Genomic DNA, 17,584 nt, shown 5'->3' with positions numbered 1-17,584 from the left:
GTCAGACTGAAAGTCTTGACAACGTCATCAAAAGCAACCAATGGGCATCTTCAAATCAGTGAGTGGGCATCTACAAATCAACCAGTGGGCATCATCAACAAATCAACCAGTGGGTATCGTCAAATCAGCCAGTGGGCGGTCACCATCAAAGTAGCCAGTGGGCATTCTCAATATTTTGTCAGTGGACAAAGGATGTTGATTACAAGCAAAGGACAGATAGATCATTTTGCAGCTTGGCATGTGATGGAGTCGTCAAGCAAACTTCATATATGAATTAGACTTGCAACTGATTCATGTTCTCTTCTAATTGGAGCTTTTTCAACATCCAACTTTGGCGGTTTTTCAGGCAGCATTTTTGAGGATCAATAGTTTCAGCATGAGAACTTGGAAGATGGTTCATGGTTCTTATTTTGGACTTATCATTGGAGGGGGGGGGGGGGAATGCTAGACTCACTCTCATGTGATGAAAACAATTATAAGTCCAAAACAATTAAAATAATTAAAATCAAGAAAGTTGGATTTAATCCTACCTTTCTGGATTGAGTTTGTTCCTCATGGTTAGGAGATAGTTTAGGCTTAGTTGGTTGAGAGATTCTCCCCAACTAGTTAGGCTCCTAGATTAGTGTTTGGTTGAGATATTTGCTCAACCATAGTGTCCAAGATAGACGTATTATCTTGAGACAAACTCCCTCATGTATTTATTTGTACTATTACCATTATTTGTAGAGGGCATTACATTGAGAATGAGAGGAATACAGTAAGGCTAAGGCCTTTTCCACCATGTCTGGTTTTTCTATGTTTATAGTATTTTTTATTTATATTAATTTTATTTAGTATTCTACATAATTGATCAATAATTAAATTTTTCCTAAGCCTAACTTAGGAAAAGTGATTAATTAACAATAATTAATTGAGAAAGGTGAGAATACTATAGAAACTCACATGGATCGAGTTAGAGATTATCTAAGCCATTGTTGGGGATCTAATCATGGTCGTTGGTGAGTTAACGAGAGATTATAAGAGCAACTTGATGGAGATGGAGAAAATACACTAGAAAGGTCGAGTTCCTTAGCAGATTGAGCTACCTAGTTGCAGAGATCAAGCTAGGGAGAGAATTTCAAGCCAGAAGGGATACAGAGATAGAAAGGGAGCAACAAAAGTGAATTCCAGAGGGTTTTCTAGTTCCAGAGAGGTAGCAACAGAGAGTCTGAGTTATTCCACTAGAAGTTGCGTAGGGACTACATAGCCAGCTTTAGAGGGAAGTTCGATCTGGTTGAGGAGGAGGTTGATTCAGTTTCCAGAGGTCAGGATACTTTTTCAGAGGGTCGGAGAATCACTTCCAGTAGTAGCAATAATAGCCGAGATGTGTGATTCAGAGGCAACTTTAGGCAATGTGAGTTATAAGTTGCGGAAAGGTATTCTCGGGCTAGTTTCTAAGTAGGAGTTGGTTGTAGGATTACTTGTGGAGAAGGGAAAATTTTCCCTAATAATTTTGGCCAGTTTATTTGCTAAGAATTGCTAGTTTAGCATCCAAATTGTACTCAGAAATTTCACTGCTACATAATAATAATACAACCCTCATCTATTGCACTGATTTTCCCACATTGGGTTTTTCTGGGGACATTTGTCCAAAAATAATTGTGTCAATTTTATTGTGTGTGCACTCTATATTTCTTAGTTCCAACATTTTATTTTCCACAATGTTTTTATGATGAAAATTGCAGTTGTGATTTTATTCATTGTTTGTTGTAGCAAAAAAACTGCATTTAATTTATAATCAGTTAGATGAATAATTTCCAGTTGTTGCAATAGACTTGAAAATTTCACATGGTACCAGAGCATTATTGAAGATAGATCAGGAGCTCAATAGCAAAGGAGAAATTTTGCAGCTTCAAAGGGAGTCTTTGGGAAAAAATTATGGGTCTGCACAGAAGCCATCCAAGAGTGCAAATTAGCAGAGGAAGGGTTCAATTTCTAGTTGCAGATACAAAAAAAGGTTTGAATAGCCCAGTAGCAGTTCTAGCAAGTAGTGGTGTTTCCATGAAGCAGTTCTAGTGAGCAGATCAGATATTTCATTGAGCAGATATGGAAACAATGATTTTGCAACAATTTTTACAGTAGCAGATCAATGGTGGGTGGAAGAGACAAGCACATGAAATTATACTCAAGATGTCTTCAATAAATTTTCTAGAATTCTCCAGTATGGACATGTACATATTGTATATTCAAGGGGCTACATAATTGTCTTCCAAATTGGAGGATGAATTTGCTTGCTTAACTAGTTCAACTTCACAGAAAGTCTCGTATATAGACAATGGAGCAGCAACTCACATGACACGAGTTAGAGAATATTTCTCCGATGACAATGAGGAGGAGATGGACTTCTAGATAATGATGGGAAACAAGGCTAAATGCACTCTAGTTGGAAGAGGTACCATTTACATACAAAGGGAGTCAGGAGCAAGAACCAGTGTTACAGATGTCTTGCATGTGCCAAGATTAGGTATGAACTTGATTTCAGTATCCCAGTTACAGGAGAAGGGATATGATGTCCACTTTGTAGGGCAAAAGGTGATCATCAAACACCAAAACTGGAAAAAGGTGAAATAGATTGGGGTAAGAAGCAATAGATTATATGAGTTGTAGTTTGACTCTCTAATGGCACTAGTGAGCAAATGGCAATAACAATGGGAAAGACTTGAATGAGTTATGGCACAGGAGGATGGGACATTTACATCATGGAGCATTTAGAATGCTCAAGGAGACAATAATAGGTGTTCCAGAATTATGCACAGAACATGATGATGTGTGTAAGGGGTGTGTGCTTGGGAAGTCTGTTAAGGCGACATTCTCAAGAAGCGACAACAAATCAGATGATGTGTTACAACTTAGACATATGTGGCCCTATGTCCACTAGATCTCTTGGAGGGTACGAATACTTCGTCACCTTCATTGATGATCATTCCATAAAAACCTAGATCTATTTCATGAAAACTAAGGATGAGGTCTTCGATCGCTTCAAGGAGTTTAAGGCTCTAGTGGAGAATGCGACATGGAAAAAGATCAAGGTACTTCGCTCAGATAATGGAGGTGAGTAAACAAATAGTGACTTCATGATTTTCTATGTGAAGGAAGGCATCAGAAGGGAGTAGACAACTCCATACAATCCACAACATAATGGGGTAGCGAAGCGGGAGAACAGGTCTATAGTTAGGGTTGCAAAGGCCATGTTATATGACAAAGATTTGCCGAAGTTCTTATGGGAAGAGGCATGTAACACGACAGTCTATATCCAGAACATGGTTCCTCACATGGCATTGGAGAAAACAACGCTAGAATAAATCTTCTTAGGAAAGAAGTTAGGAGTCAATCACTTCAGGATCTTTGGTAGCATAACTTATTTCCATGTACCAGATGAGAAGCATACCAAGTTGGATCAGACTGCAGAGAGGGGATATTTCGTTGGGTATAGCAAAACCTCTAAGGCACACAGGATATACATTCCTAGTAGCAATATTATCATGAGACCGGGCGTGAAGTTTATAAAGGATAAAGCCTTCAAGAAATCTTGCGAGATGCCAACATGTGATCAAAGTGAGCCAGCAGAAGCTCTATTGGTCCAGCAATAGGGGCAACGACTAGGATTTCCACAAGCACAATCATAGGGATCTAGTACAATTACCAATGCCAACATGTCCTCAGGTGCAGGAGATCAAGTGAGTTCGTAGCAAACAGAGCAATAAAGGCAAGATGAGGATTTGGTTGATCATCCCACCACTAGTAGTCAAACAAGGAGGGAAGTTCTTCAGACATTAAAAGATGCAGAGGAGTTCATTGGATATCCTAAGACAAACAAGAGAGAACACAGACAGTTAGACAACTACCAAGCATTGATGGCACAGGTTGTAGAGCCTTCCAACTATCAGGAGGCAACACAACATCAAGTGTGGGTAGATGTCATGGTAGAGGAGTATAATTCTATCATGATAAACGATTTTTGGGAGGTAGTGTTGAGGCTTGAGGATAGGTCAATTGTGGGCTCTCGTTGGATCTGTATGATCAAATATGATGTAGATGGAAATGTGGAGAAGTACAAGGGTAGGTTCGTGGAAAAGGGGTATGTGCAAAAGGGAGGTATAGACTATGATGAGACCTTTTTCCAAATTACTAGATATACTTATATCTAGTCGGTTATATCCCTAGCAGCACAGATGGGATGGAAAATTCACCAAATGGATACCAAGACAACTTTCTTGAAGAAGGTGATAGATGAGGAAGTATATCTAGAATAGCCAGAGGACTTTGAGACACATCAGAGGAGCACACATGTGTGCAGACTGAAGAAAGCTCTATATCGACTCAAACAGACTCCTAGGGCATGGTATGGTCAGATTGACAACTACTTGTAGAAGATGGGATTCGTCAAGAGTGAAGTAGATCCCAATCTTTACTATTTGATGGTAGAGGATGGGCCACTCATCCTAGTATTATATGTGGGTGACCTCTTCTTAACAGGTTCAACAGGGCTCATAGAGGATTGCAAGAAGAACCCAACATCATAATTTGATATGAAGGATTTGGGGTTGATGCATTACTTTCTAGGATTGGAAGTATGGCATAAGCATGGAGAGATATTCCTTGGTCAAGGTAGATATGCTACGAAGATTATGAAGAGATTCAGGATGCAGGACTGTATACATATGTCTACACCTATGATTACAAACTGGAGGAATATCTATGAATAAGAGGACGGGAATGTTAACCTCACCTTGTATAGACAACTTATCGGTTCCCTCATGTATCTAGTCAACACTAGGCCATATATTTGCTTCACAATCAACACTCTCGGTCAACTTATGGTGGGACCGAAGAAAGTACATTGGACAACATCGAGGCACATTTTGAGGTATTTGCATGGCATAGTTGAGTATGGATTGAGGTATACTAAAGGTGACGGTGTTAGACTATGTGGATTCATAGATGCAAATTAGGCAGATAGTTCAGTGGACAGAAAGATCACATCAGGGTGTTGCTTCAGTGTTGGATAAGGGATGGTTTCTTGGTGCAGCAGGAAGAAGAATTCAGTAGCACTAAGCTATGTAGAAGCAAAGTATATGGCAGCTATCAGCTACGTGTTAAACTATATGGCTTCAGAAATTGTTGGTGAGTATGTTTCGTCAGGTAATGGAGGTGACAAATATTTATTGTGATAATCAGAGTTGCATTAAGCTCTCTGAAAATCCAGTGTTTCGTTACAGGTCGAAACACATAGATATCAAATATCACTTCATCAGAGATTGTGTGCAAGGTGGAGCAGTCCAACTAGATCATGTTCTCACAAAATAGCAGGTTGCATATATACTCACAAAAGCTCTAGGAAGATCTAAGTTTGTCTATTTCAAAGAACAAATGGGTATAGTGGAGAACCCTTTCAGTAGCAGGAGGATTTTGTTCTCAGTTGCAATAGTTGCAGCAACAACAACAAAATGAGATCAGTTGCAGCGCAAAGCAGAGTTGGCAGCAGTACAAGTGATATAATGTGATGTCAATAGTAGTGCAGATGCAAGATGGTTCAACTACAGAGTGGTAGACGAATTAGAGTTTCTAATGTATTTTGTGGGCAGTGGCAGGTTGTCACAATTGTCATACATTAGTAGCGTATGGAAGGATGCTATGAGACAAAGGGAACACCTTCCTTGCTAAGAGGGAGTGTTAGTTTTTGTAGCATCATACAAGTGTTCTAGTCTCAACTTTGGTTAGAGAGGCTAAGAAACACAAGATCTCCAGAACCTATAAAACGTTCCAAAAGAAAACACCTAGAGATGGCTCAATTAAGTTAATTGATCAATAATTAAATTTTTCCTAAGTATAACTTAAGAAAAGTGATTAATTAGCAACAATTAATTGAGAAAGGTGAGAATACTCTAGAAACTCACACAGATCAAGTTAGAGATGATCTTAATCGTTGATGGGGTTCTAATCATGTTCATTGGTAAGCCAACGAGAGATTATAAGAGCAACTTGGTGGGGATGGAGAAAATACACTAGACAGATTGCGTTCCTTGGCAAATTGAGCTACCTAGTTGCAAAGATCGAGCGAGGGAGAGAAGTTTGAGCCAGAAGGGATGCGGAGACAGAGAGGGAGAAGCAGAAGTGAATTCTGAAGGAGATTCCAATTCCGGAGAGGCAGTAGCAGAGAGGTCGAGTTATTCCACTAGAGGTTGTGCATGTAGCTTCAAAGGGAAATTTGATTTGGCCGAGGCGGAGGTTGATTCAGTTGTTGGAGGTCGGGATAATTTTCCAGGGGGAGGGAGAACTACTACCACCAACAACAACATGTAGGACGTCTAATTCAAAGGCAGTTCCAAGCGATGTGAGTTATAGGTTGCACACAGGCAACATAAAAGCCTGTGCAGAGGTATTTCAAGGCCGGTTTTTTAGCAACAGTTGGTTGTAGGATTGCTTGTGGAGAAGAGAAAAATTCTCGTAATAGTTTTGGCTAAATTATTTGCTAAGGATTGCCAGTTTGGCATCTAGATTATACTTATAAATTTCACTATTACATAATAATAATAAAACCCACATTTGCTACACCAGTTTTTCCACATTGGGTTTTTTCAGGGATATTTGTCCAAAAATAACTGTGTCAATTTTATTGTGTGTGTGCTCTATTTTTTTCCGTTCCAACATTTCATTTTCCATAATGTTTTATGGTGAAAATTGCAATTGTGATTTTATTCATTGTTTGTGGTAGCAAATAAGTTGCACTTAATTTTTAATCAGTTAGATGAATAATTTCTAGTTGTTGCAATAATCGACTTGAAAATTTCACAAACTTCAATATGGCTCTAGTCACAATCACTCTTCTTATCTGAATCTCATGGATTTTTACCATAGTTTGCTCTACCATAAGAACATATCTTTATCTCACAAAAGAGATACAATTTCTGTGTTTCCCTTCACCATTCCCTCAAAATATTTTTGCATAGTATTTTCTTGTGCCATTTGCCCCCTTCCTGTGGACCTCGCACAATTCCATGTTCTCCCATGCTTCCACTCTTTGTGATATACCCAAGCAACCCTTGACATAGGTCAACTCCTCCACATCCCTTACTAATTACTTTTGTACCAGGGTATTAGAGAGGTAGTCAAATGATCAATACTGGTAGCATAATAAATCAGTAGGGATATAAAAGAGAGTTCTTCAAGCATAATCTTCATGCCATAAATTTATACATTATTGACCTATTCAATCATGTTGTCAACAAAGGTTTCCCACCGACTTTATCCCGCCATATTATCCACCCAATTCACAAATTGTGTTCTAGTGCACATCCTAACAATTACAAGATGATCATGGTTGGTCATACATTCTCAAAGCTCACATTATTGATCTGCATCTAATAGTATCTAAAGAGGTTGACCAGAGACACCTTATAATTAGAGGACATTCTAGTTTGTGTCCCTCAAATCAAAGCATTGATCACATTCTTGCACTCCAAGCCATCATTGAGGAGTCAAGACATCGCTCTTCGAAGATTCACTACTTTGTAGAATTTGAGAAAGTTTTTTTACTCAAGCCCATGAGAAGCTCTATTCCATAGGCTTGAAGACATTGGCACTCTAGAGAATATTATGGTGGCCATCATGCACTTATACGACTCTATCCTGGATTCTCTCCATACAACACATAGTGTGTAAGAGTTTATTAGGAGCATTATAGGGTCAAGTAGGAGTGCTCACTTTCTTTGTCCTTGTTTGGGATATACATTAATGAGTTGGAATCCTTAATTCATAAGCATATCTAGGATTGGGTGCCTTCTCCAACATGTGTTGAATTTTACTCTTCTTTTTGTTGATGATGTGATCCTCTTAGCCTCTTCCTCGGGGTTTACAAATATAGTTAGATAAATTGGCAATTTTCTATGACCTTCAGTAGTTAGCAATCAACTTGGTAAAATCAAGGTTACGATCTTCAACAAACTAAGAAAGGTATTCTCAAATTACCATCACCTCCTCAAAGACTTTTATTGGAGGGTGTGGTGGGGACATCAAGATCTCCAACTTCTACACATAAATGGGGGTTCAAATGTTAGGGCCTCATTTTAGTTTGAGGCATGTTATCCAACCCTGTGTCAGCGAAGGCTACAAATCCTTAGCCTTGCTTAAGATAGAATGTTTTGAACACCATTTCCAAGACATATTGTCCAATATGTCTCTTGTAAATTCCCTTATCCAATCTAAAGTATTTTATGATTTAGTGGTTTTGGGGTCTTGTTTATTAAAGTTTGATTGACCATGGTCTAGAGGGGGCATAGCCTTCTCCTTAAACACTTACTTAGATGCAATAAATAGTTTCCATGTGAACATATCTTTATCTCACAAAAGAGATACAATTTCTGTGTTTCCCTTCACCATTCCCTCAAAATATTTTTGCATAGTATTTTCTTGTGCCATTTGCCCCCTTCCTGTGGACCTCGCACAATTCCATGTTCTCCCATGCTTCCACTCTTTGTGATATACCCAAGCAACCCTTGACATAGGTCAACTCCTCCACATCCCTTACTAATTACTTTTGTACCAGGGTATTAGAGAGGTAGTCAAATGATCAATACTGGTAGCATAATAAATCAGTAGGGATATAAAAGAGAGTTCTTCAAGCATAATCTTCATGCCATAAATTTATACATTATTGACCTATTCAATCATGTTGTCAACAAAGGTTTCCCACCGACTTTATCCCGCCATATTATCCACCCAATTCACAAATTGTGTTCTAGTGCACATCCTAACAATTACAAGATGATCATGGTTGGTCATACATTCTCAAAGCTCACATTATTGATCTGCATCTAATAGTATCTAAAGAGGTTGACCAGAGACACCTTATAATTAGAGGACATTCTAGTTTGTGTCCCTCAAATCAAAGCATTGATCACATTCTTGCACTCCAAGCCATCATTGAGGAGTCAAGACATCGCTCTTCGAAGATTCACTACTTTGTAGAATTTGAGAAAGTTTTTTTACTCAAGCCCATGAGAAGCTCTATTCCATAGGCTTGAAGACATTGGCACTCTAGAGAATATTATGGTGGCCATCATGCACTTATACGACTCTATCCTGGATTCTCTCCATACAACACATAGTGTGTAAGAGTTTATTAGGAGCATTATAGGGTCAAGTAGGAGTGCTCACTTTCTTTGTCCTTGTTTGGGATATACATTAATGAGTTGGAATCCTTAATTCATAAGCATATCTAGGATTGGGTGCCTTCTCCAACATGTGTTGAATTTTACTCTTCTTTTTGTTGATGATGTGATCCTCTTAGCCTCTTCCTCGGGGTTTACAAATATAGTTAGATAAATTGGCAATTTTCTATGACCTTCAGTAGTTAGCAATCAACTTGGTAAAATCAAGGTTACGATCTTCAACAAACTAAGAAAGGTATTCTCAAATTACCATCACCTCCTCAAAGACTTTTATTGGAGGGTGTGGTGGGGACATCAAGATCTCCAACTTCTACACATAAATGGGGGTTCAAATGTTAGGGCCTCATTTTAGTTTGAGGCATGTTATCCAACCCTGTGTCAGCGAAGGCTACAAATCCTTAGCCTTGCTTAAGATAGAATGTTTTGAACACCATTTCCAAGACATATTGTCCAATATGTCTCTTGTAAATTCCCTTATCCAATCTAAAGTATTTTATGATTTAGTGGTTTTGGGGTCTTGTTTATTAAAGTTTGATTGACCATGGTCTAGAGGGGGCATAGCCTTCTCCTTAAACACTTACTTAGATGCAATAAATAGTTTCCATGCCTGGCATCATTTTTGCTAATTTTGGTGCCCAACTTCTTCACCTAGAGGTTGGTTCAGGTTTGGTCTAGTCTCACTCCATCATGTTTGTGGTTATGCGAACTTAGTTTAGAGCTTAATACCCAAATGTAGACTATTATTCATTAAATTCCACCACTTTGGCCAACCCCCTTGAATAGATTGTGAGAGTTTGATATATTTTGCAATCTATAGTATCTTGATGAATTGCCTCCCTCGATACACCTAGTCACCTACTACTTACCGAGTAGGAGTTAGACATGTTTACTTGAGATGACATTTGCATGCAATGCACTTAAATCATGTGGACCAATCCATAAGATGGCTTATGCCCAAAGCTAGCCCTTTATGCAAACATTTCATAGAGTTGAAGAACAAACTTGTTGCCACACTACCACTAGATGCATGCTCTTCACATCTTTCTTGATCTAGTTTGGAGTGGGCTCATAGAGGCTTTGGGTTTAGGCTACACAACAAATCAACTAGTTGAAAAGGATCTACCAATTATACCATCTTTGGGAGATTGAGATTGAGGAGCATATCATTTTTCACTACCCACTTTATTAGAATATTCAAGGGTAGTTTCACTATCTATTTAGGGAGTCATTAGTCCTTTTCAAATTTTCTCAACCAATAGTGCTTGGCCCCTTACATGCAAGAAGCCCTTGGACTCTTCCCTCGGGTGTCAAGTTCAAACCTCATGGGGAGGTGCTGAGGGTAGGAGCAACTTTTGGGGGAAATAAACTATCCCAAGGGGCATCAAAGCTTAACCAAGCGTTGCACATTGGTGACAACATTCCACAGATGGGAAGATCATTCTTCCATTCAACAATAGGGCTAGACCTGGCCAAGGCTTTGCCTAGATGGCTTACATAAAAGAAAAAAACAAGCCCTTGGACTCAAGTCTCAATGCTTTGGATCACCCAAACTAGTGTCGTGCTAGGTGATCACTTTGTTCTTCCTAGTGCTCCCATCTACAAGTCATACTAGGAGACATATCATTAGTAGTACGGCTAGAGCAGTGCAACCTTAGGGTGTTATTTCTACTATTCAACAATCCCAAAGACACACTAGCAATCAAATGAGGTTGCCTAGGTCTCATCAATAAGGGACACCATCTAAGTAGTAGCACAATGGATCTAATCTTCGAGTTCCTCTTCCAGAAAACATTCTATCCTCGCTAATGGATCTTAATTTATTTACATTTTTTGTATTCTTAATTCTAGGTCCATTTCTCTCACTATTTGAGCTTAATATTTAGTCCTACCATTAATCCTAGCTTACATTATTTCATATCATGCCTTATTGCTTTATTTAAAAAGAGTTCTTTTGTATTCCACTTTTAGCTTACATTATTTCATATCATGCCTATTGCTTTATTTAAAAAGAGTTCTTTTGTATTCCACTTTTTAACAACATTATTGTACTCAACAATTACATTAACATATTTTTTTAATTATTTATTTAACATCAATAAAATTATTTTATCTATTTTATCTCTCAAAGCAATATACAAATTACCTTTATATTGATACAAACTTTATACATAAAAAGTAATGTTTTTGGTCATCATAGAGGTCAATGAATAAAACTAGGGTGCTTGGTTCAACGTCTACGTGTAAGGCTAATTCCCCAACTCCCGCCGTCCATTCCCAGAGGCTCTATGTACACCTATTAGGCTACTCGAGGTGCCATTTCTCCTATAAGGAGCCCAACTCCCGCCGTCCATTCCCAGAGGCTCTATGTACACCTATTAGGCTACTCGAGGTGCCATTTCTCCTATAAGGAGCTTCAGGCGCTGAAAAATAAATAAATAAGAATTTCATCAGCAAGATGGGAGACTAACTAATGTTATGGCAAATAGATAACAATGGTTAAAGATGAGAAAAAGATTGGATTTTAAATAAAGCGAAGTGGAGCAGAGGAAGCCCAGACAAAAGAATCAGGTACTTCAGCACCTGCCAGAGTGGACGCGTGTACAAGATTATAATCTAAAATATATTTAGAAGAATATTATCATTGTGTGGATGTCTGTGTAGGGATTCAATGTGCCATCAGTGAAAGGATATCAATCTCGAGTCACCACTTTTTGGATCCTCGATACATAATAATTGAATGTAACCATTTGCATAAGATATTATCTAATTGCTGTGAGCTTGTCATTGCGAGTTACTTTTGGGTTGGAGACCAACCATTTTTATATCGTTTGGACTCACTATTCCATTTGAGATAAGCATAGTGTGGTCAGGTTGGCTTCTATTCTTAAAGGCAACTGTGGTTGATTGATATCACGCCACCAGTGCTTAATAATGACAATGAAACAGCTTGGATGTCTACGACATCAACTGGTCCAAGTCCTGTACATTGAGGACTAAGATTGGCCTAAGTCCTTGATGCATTCATGTCAAATAGATTGATTTTGATGATGACCAGAGGAATAATAGAATTATGGGCTTCAAAATATAGACCCTTTACTGCACTAGTGTTGTAGTCTTATAATGTCAAAGAATATCATCATTGAGATAGGTACGGTGATGGTAAATGTGCCCTTACCAATAACACACTCTAAAAAGCCGTAAATTCCATATTTAGCGCACACTTAAGGTGCTGCCTCCTTCTCCAGCTCAATGCAGAGTAGATGAGTCCAATGGTTAAGACCGGGCGCAGTGAATAAATCATTTCGTTTCTTTTTCATATTTCATACTTTGTTAAATTAATTTGAAATGTCTATGAACAGTATGAACAGTCAGGTAGTTTGTCAGCGTGGGGTATGTTGATTTGAAATGTCCATTAAATTCCTGCCTTGTTACACATCAAATTTTCTCAGATCCGTCAAACCTTTAAAGAAAACTCTTCTCAAATCTGTCAAATCTCAGGAAGAAAGTAAATAGTAAAAGCTCTAGTATCTCATCACCCTTCATGATGGAAAAGGAAGAAAAGTAAATAGTAAAAGCTCTGCGATTTCATCACCCTTCATGATGGAAAAGGAAGAAAAGTAAATAGTAAAAGCTCTGCGATTTCATCACCCTTCATGATGGAAAAGTCTATGACTAACTTTATAAAAGGCTGTGGAAGCACTGGACCACTTACTCTGGCTTTAAGAAAATAGATTTATTTTTTGCCAGTCCGTTGCTGGTTAAACCTAATCCCCATGTTTTCCTCCGAAGGTGTACTGGATTCGCTTATGCCTTGCAGCATCTGAGCTACATAGCATGGCACACAGCCTTCGATCGTATACAAATTATCAGAAAGAAGTGATTATTTTCTAACTATACTGCGCATAGTTCTGGGGAAACCTTCCGTTGAAGCGCAGTTGAAACCAGAACATGTATTTTGACGAAATACACACCCTGCAGCCCGCTTCCATGGCCAACATATTTTTAAATGTTCTACGCTGTGCTGACGTAGCTGCATTTATTTTTTATTCAGATATAAAGATTTTTTCACACGGTAAAAGGAAAAAGCTCGGCGCCATCATACCAGTGCTCCCCCTCATAACTCTGCAATTAAGCTGAGAGTGAGAGTAGTACTGTGATGGGTGACCTCATGCCAGTGCTCCCTCATAACTCTGCAATTAAGCTTAGACTGAAAATAGTATTGTAATGGGTGACCTCAAAAAGATACTTAACAAGGAAAAATCTTGTACCCCCTGGCCGTCAAAAACTTTTCTCTCGCCCCAAGCAGTACCCAGAATATTTTAATCGTTAATACACATGTGAAATTTACTATTATCCAAAGTTACGACGGACCCGCAACAGAAATCCAAGTGTTCATATATGCCTTGGAAATAAACATACTAGACAAACAATATAACTAATTATAATATATATAGATTACTCATAATAATTATAATATATATATAGATGACTCATAATAATGAGAAAAACAATATAATTAATTATATTATAGTAATATATATAAATAAATAACATAACTATTATATATATATATATAATTTATTAGTAATATATAGATTATTCAAAATATTTGGAGAGAAATAATTTAATAATATATATATGTGTATGTAGGTATTTTTTTAATTGAAAAAAATAAATCTAGAAGGTTTATAAGAAAGAATTTCAATATAAAATTGAGTGTTTTATAATTAAGAATTTTAATATAATATTATAAGTCAATATTATGGTCACTAATATCACTTGTATTATGTTTATAAGTTTTATTATACACAATGTTATTGATTAATACTATATGTGACTAATATCACTTAGATTATTGGTATGTTATAAGTAATCAATACCATATATCTAAAAGAAACAGATAATATAAACTTCCAATACCATATATTTAAAAGAAACAGATAATATAAACTTCACAATTTTTAATGTTATAATCAAATCGATTTTATCTAATTAAAAACATGTTTAAAACAAAATTCAAGAATTAAATTCAATTAAACCAATGCATTCACAAAATTTAAAAATCACTAATAAAACTAATTAAAAATTTCAAATCTGTTCCAAGATTACAAAAAAGTACAATAAAATCAAAGCAAAATTCAAACCATACATCTAACACAAACTCTCGACAAGTGTAATGGGCCTAATGGTTAAGAGTATGTGTTTCCTCCTAGGAGGTCATCAAGTTCAAAACCAAATGGGGATAGAGTAGGTATGCCTTGGTAGACTTAGCAGTCAAATCGCCACAAAGGTGTCATACACCAATTTGGTGTTTGGCTTCGTTGTGACCTTGGATAATAATAATAATAATATACAAAGTTACTACTTAATGCCTACCACTAAAGCAAAAACTAATTGATAATTTTAAATTTATATAGAGTTTGAGTGGACCTAATGGTTAGAGGTCACAAGCTCAAAACTAGAAGATATAGACTATGTATGACTTAGTAAATATCTATGATTAGATTTTTTTAGATTTTGTATTTTTTAATATAATTTTTAAAACCATATAAAAATAGCCATCAACCAATTATAAAAAATAATTTACTTTATAAATGAATAAATAAATAATAATAATTTTCAAAATATCAATGTAAACTTCTTTACCCAAAACCCTTACTCATACAACCATTACTATTTAAAAAATAAAATTAATTAATCTTAAATAATTAAATTAATTTTAAAACCCTAATTTATTTTATAATAAAAATATATATTTTTAAATAAATTTAGTAATTTATATTTGAAAATTTGTAATTTTAAATAATTGAATTATACATATCTATATATATATAGATATTACTTTTACATTGATAAAACATTACAATCTCAACCCACCAGATCCAATGCTCCTAAATCTCGCCCTGCCGCCCCTGTGCTAGCGTAATACAATCGTTTATAATTTATTAAAAAAGACTAACTATTAAAACACTTCTGGGAAACCATTCTGGTGTCATACGGTTGTGGCAAAGACATGTAATTTTGACGTACCAGACACCCTGCAGCCCTGGCTTCCAAGGCCAACTCATTTTGGGTTGTTCTACAATTGAATCAGTAGCAACATGTAATTTTGACGTACCAGACACCCTGCAGCCCTAACTTCCAATGCCAAACTATTTTGGGTTGTTCTATAATTGAATCATTAGCAGGGGAAAAATTTAAACAGAGGGGGCTTAAACTTCGAACTATGCGATCTAAAAAAAATTAAACAGAGGGCTTAAACTTCAAAGTATGCGATATAAATTCGAATTTAACCTTTAGAATTATGATCTGAATTAGAATTCGAATTTGCTTGGTGAGGGTAATGGTTAAAACTCAGATGCATTTGTTTTTTTGTTTGGTTAGGTTAATCAGTCAACGCTCAAATGCATCTCGTTCGGAGGGGTGAAAGCCTTCTATTACCTAAAACCTGAAAGCCTTCTATTACCTAAAACCTTCCTTATGGATCATTAGCAAATCATTTCAGGTTATATGGATTTTTATTTTTTTGAATAATGATGAAGAATCAATATGTATTTACTAGTAGCAACCAATGTGGTTATTACTGTTTTGACAAATTTATAATACCTTTCTTAACTATAATAGTTTTTCTGTTAATTTGACTTCTAGAACTTTGAACTTTGAATCTTATTGTTTATACAAAACTTCACACAAAACACAAAACTTCATAGGCTTGAACAGTCACATAAACTAAACTTTTTTAAACATATTAAAATAATCTTTTAATTATATATTAAAAATCTCAAGCTATATTATTTACACCATAGATGAGAGAATATAGATCTCAAAATATGCTATTTATTGACGCTGGAACGAAAGAAATCCCAAAATGTTCGTACACTTCAAAAACCATGAACGTTTGTTTAAAAGAAAGCTCAGCGGTTCAAATTCAGCAAAAATAGCATAATATTTTCAAAACATCACATTATATTCGATCGAAAATCTGTAAAGAAAATATCTCGGAGAACGGAACGTCAAAAGATTCACATAAGAAACCTCCAACTGAAGAACGCCCAATGTATGGGCACAAGAAGCACAGAGTTACAAACCACAAATCCAGCACAACGCTAGTTCAGAACTTCAGAGTTACCCTAAACATCTTACAAACCCCGTTGAATCAGTAAAAGTATTCCGCGCCGTCCAACCAGAAAATAGGAAATCAGATATCATGACAAGAAAAAGCAACAACACTTAAACGGGCCAACTCTCCAATGGAGCCAAGATGACTTCTGAAACGTTAATAATTTTTTATTTTCTTTTAAGAAACACCGTAAATCTTGCTAGTTCAGTCAGAAGCATCTAAAACAGTCCAACCGGCCACAAATAAAATAAAGGTCAAACTTCCCAGTTCCAAATTACATGAAGTCAAATTGATCCTTAGAATTCACAGAAAGCAATTTCAACCGTGCAAATTTAAGAGAATTTAAATTTCTAGTGGCAAATCCGTTAAACAACCTCAAACCTCATCAAACATTTATTGGAAACTCGAAATTTATCGTTCTGTATGTTCAAACACCTTCAATCGAATGCCATACCGCTTGGAAATTCGTCATTGTGAATTTTCATAAAGGAAATATAACTAACTGACTGCTTAAAGAGGGAAATCTTACCCGGAAAAGCGTCCTTTGCATTATTTCTGTCGAGCTAAACGATCTTGAATGCCAAATCGCTACAAAATGCGTTGTAGAGAGCCGAAAATAATTTCTATATGCAAGAAATTTCATTCTGCAATTAACAGAGACGCTCGGTTCGAGACTTTTTGTCCGTTATCCACTAACATTTTTCCTCCCATCGCATGCATTTCCTTCGACTTTTATACAAATACCTCCAAAATTCATGTCCGGAGCCCCAACTTAGAACTGTGTGGGAAGAGCCAGACTTAGAACTAAAAATCATAGGGCATGTCCTGCAAATCCATCGGTTTATGCATCTGAAAACAGATCGACAGTCTTCTGACCTTGAATTGCAAGCTGTTTGGTGTTCAATTTGAGCGGCGTTTGCAGAAGCAAAAGCTGTCAAATGCAATGAGAAAAAGTTTAAAATAAAACATATTTAGTTAATTAATATTTGAATATATTAATACAAATATAATATTATAAAATTAATTTGGTGAATGATTGGAAATGGATCACAATCCGTTGGATAATGACATCTCTCCCGTTGGTGATGACGTGGCACATGTAGTTCGCCGGAGCTTGGTCCGTTAGGGGTGAGTCGGTGACCCATTCCCTTTCAAAAGACATCCTCTGTTAAAAGGAAAAAGAAGACCGGAGGACCAGAGTTCGAACAGAATTACTAACGGTTATCTTGTTAACATTGGTTGAAGAACCACTGGG

General features: G+C 36.6%; 1 protein-coding gene across 1 annotated transcript in view; it reads right to left on the bottom strand.

Moving 5' to 3' along the window:
• LOC149243345 (protein STICHEL-like 3) overlaps positions 1–17,254 on the bottom strand; it is a 169,548-nt gene extending 152,294 nt beyond the window's left edge. The window contains exon 1 of the mRNA XM_089374490.1: positions 16,859–17,254. The gene's annotated coding sequence lies outside the window, so the exon portion shown is untranslated. The remainder of the gene's footprint in view (positions 1–16,858) is intronic.
• Between the last annotated feature and the right edge of the window lie 330 nt (positions 17,255–17,584).

This window comes from Pinus tabuliformis, chromosome 8 (genome assembly GCF_031772625.1).
Source record: "Pinus tabuliformis cultivar Carrire ecotype Pingquan chromosome 8, CPIR1, whole genome shotgun sequence".
Lineage (NCBI taxonomy): Eukaryota > Viridiplantae > Streptophyta > Pinopsida > Pinales > Pinaceae > Pinus > Pinus tabuliformis.
Note: the sequence above shows the minus strand (reverse complement) of the source record. Positions and strands in the feature narration are given on the sequence as shown.